At 44.5% G+C, this 2,786-nt stretch overlaps 1 protein-coding gene across 1 annotated transcript in view; it reads left to right on the top strand.

The window, feature by feature from the left end:
* The first annotated feature begins 141 nt into the window (after positions 1–141).
* LOC105999758 (chromosome unknown open reading frame, human C4orf29) overlaps positions 142–2,786 on the top strand; it is a 36,348-nt gene continuing 33,703 nt past the window's right edge. Inside the window, exon 1 of the mRNA XM_013034872.1 lies at positions 142–236. The gene's annotated coding sequence lies outside the window, so the exon portion shown is untranslated. The remainder of the gene's footprint in view (positions 237–2,786) is intronic.

Below are 2,786 nucleotides of genomic sequence, written 5' to 3' on the forward strand. Positions count from 1 at the left end.
CGGCGGGGATGCGGGGCGGGGATGCGGGGCCGGCGGAGGTCCTGACGCCCGGCGGGGATGCGGGGCCGGCGGAGGTCCTGACGCAGTCAGAGGTCAGGGCTCCGCCAGCCCCCTCGGGTCGGGAGATGTGTGAGTTAAGCCTGTTTTCCTTTCCTCTCCCATGAGTTCCTCCGGAGAGGCCACCTTCCCAAGACCCAGGCCGTGGGACTGGCAGCGCCGAGGCCGAGCTGGTGTCGGTGAGTCCTGTTGTAGGCTGGTTGGGAGGTTGTGGAATTGCTGTCATTGCTGTGTTGGCCATTTTGCCTTTACCTGAGGACCGAGTCAGGCTCCTTCATTGGCCAGTAGCGAAACTTGAAATGTAGTTTCTGTTCAGAATCGTCTTCTGAAATCCAGGCCTGTCTTGTCAATTAAGTTGTTACGACTTAAAAGAACATGTAAGATGCAAGCCGGGCACCCGTGGCCCTGGCCTCCATCCTAGACACCTCGGGAGGCTGATTTCTGAGGGTCACAGTGTGAAGTTTTCTCAGGCAGAAAACTGAGGCTCTTATCTCCAGTCAACTACTAAAGAAAAAAACACCCACAAGTGGAGCTGTGGCTCAGTGGTAGAGTGAGAAGCCCAGCAACAGGGACCCTGAGTTCAAGCCCTAAAGAAAAAAGGTACATAGATGGACAATCACTTTTAGCCATAACCTTGCTTTCCACTTTTAACCCCTGGAGGCTAGCACAGTTTGAAGGAAATTTAAAGAGCGTCTCATCAAAAGAACAGTTATGATAGATATGCTAAATGAATGCTTAGTCAGTTATCTCCATTCATTGCTACAAAAGCTTCTCTGGAATGGGAATTGTCCCCAGTAAACAAAGAAAACTGAGATTAAGTAATCTCCTTGCAGTTAGACATCTGACTAGCAATGGCTTGAGTTCAAGAAGCCTAGGACTCTTTTGTCTGTTGTGGGGCCTGAACTCTGGGCCTGGGCACTCTCCCTCAGCTCTTTAGCTCAAGTCTAGAGCTCTACCACTTGAACCACAGGGCCACTTCTGCCTTTTTATGCTTTTGTGGTACTGAGGAATCAAACCCAGGGCCTCATGCATGCAAGGCAAGCACTCTACACACTGAGCCACCTTCCCAGCCCCAAGCCTAGGACTCTTGACTGTTGAGTCTGTTCTTTTTTGTTTGTTTGATCAGTCATGGGGCCTGAACTCTGGGCCAGGGTGCTGTACCTCAGCTCTTTAGCTCAAGGCTAGCGCTCTACCACTTGAACCATAGGGCCACTTCCAGAAATTTTTTTGCTTATGTGATGCCGAGGAACTGAACCCAAGTCCTCATGCATGCAAGGCAAGCGCTCTACCACTGAGCCACCTTCCCAGCCCGTTGAATCTGTTATTACCAGGTTTCTTGCAAAAAGAATTGCAGTAAACTGGGTGCTGTTAGCTCACACTGCTCAAGAGGTCGAAGCTGAGGTCTGAAGATCACTGCTCTAAGCTGGCCTGCACAGGAAAGTCTGTAACTTTCATTTCCAGTCAACCAGCAAAAAGCTGAAAGTGAGGCTGTGGCTCATGAGGTACTCATTATCCTTGAGCAAAAGAGCTAAGGGATGGTGCTCAGCCTCCGGAGTACCAGCACAAAAGAAGACTCTATTCCCATATCTTTTAAAATGTCATAACACGTATTCAATTTTATGTAAACAAAATAATTTGCTACTGCATATGTATTAAGACAAGTATTTATAGGTAAGGTGGCTTATTCCTGGTCACACTGTGTACCTTCAAGTTATATCTTCAAATCATAAAACTCATTGAGTCTGTGTGCGACTTGTGAAATCTAAGCTCTTAAGTATTTCTTAGGAACACACAAATAGCATCCAAAAGAGGAAATGTTAGAAAAGGCAGTCATTTTAAAAAAAGCAGTAATTTTTAAATAGCTCATCATAAAGAAAAGCTAAATTTGCAGAGAAGGTTGTTTCCTGGATGTTCTTACAGGACATAGGAGTCTACTAACTTGTGATTAGATGATACTTGTCTGGAAGGCTACCCAGAGTAGATAACCACACTGCTTACAAACTTCCTGCTTTTATGTTCTTCTCCAGTGTGAGAGTAAAAGGAATATACTTGTTACACAAAGATAGATTCTTACTGTATATCTGAAGCATCTTAACCCCTTCTTAGCTGCTTAAATTTATGTTGAAGTGTCTTTGGAGATGAAGGGAAAAGTACATAGAGATTTCTTTTTTATTTCACTTATGCCTTGCCTGGTGGGGGAGGGAAGAGAGAAGTCCAGAAAATAGCAAGTTTGGTTACTTAGCTGCTCCCAGAGATATAGGAGATAATAATACCAGATGACATAATAGGTCTTGGTGTCACTGTAAAAATAGAGCTTATTTCTAGGAAAGATATTTTATACCTTGGCACTGTGTTAGCACTTCTATTTTTGTTTTGCTTTGTTTTACTCTTTCATATTGTGTATTTAAAACATCTATGTCCATTTGGCTTGGTATTTCAGAAAGGAACCTGATAAACAGAAGCTGTTGGGTGTCAGTCTAGCTTGACATAGGCTTTTAGTACCTGGCATAGCATAGAATGTGCTTCTGACTCTTGTGACCTAATATACAGTGAATCAAAAAGTAGGGCTAAAAATAATGACTAAACAATTTAGGCACATAATAAATACAGAACATTATATTTACTTATTTATTTGGTCATGGGGCCTGAACTCTGGGCCTGTCCTTCAGCTCTTCAGCCCAAGGTTAGCACTCTACCACTTGAGCCACAGTGCCACCTCCGGCTTTTTT

The sequence above is a fragment of the Dipodomys ordii genome, unplaced genomic scaffold (genome assembly GCF_000151885.1).
Source record: "Dipodomys ordii isolate 6190 unplaced genomic scaffold, Dord_2.0 Scaffold198, whole genome shotgun sequence".
In the NCBI taxonomy this organism is placed as follows: Eukaryota; Metazoa; Chordata; class Mammalia; order Rodentia; family Heteromyidae; genus Dipodomys; species Dipodomys ordii.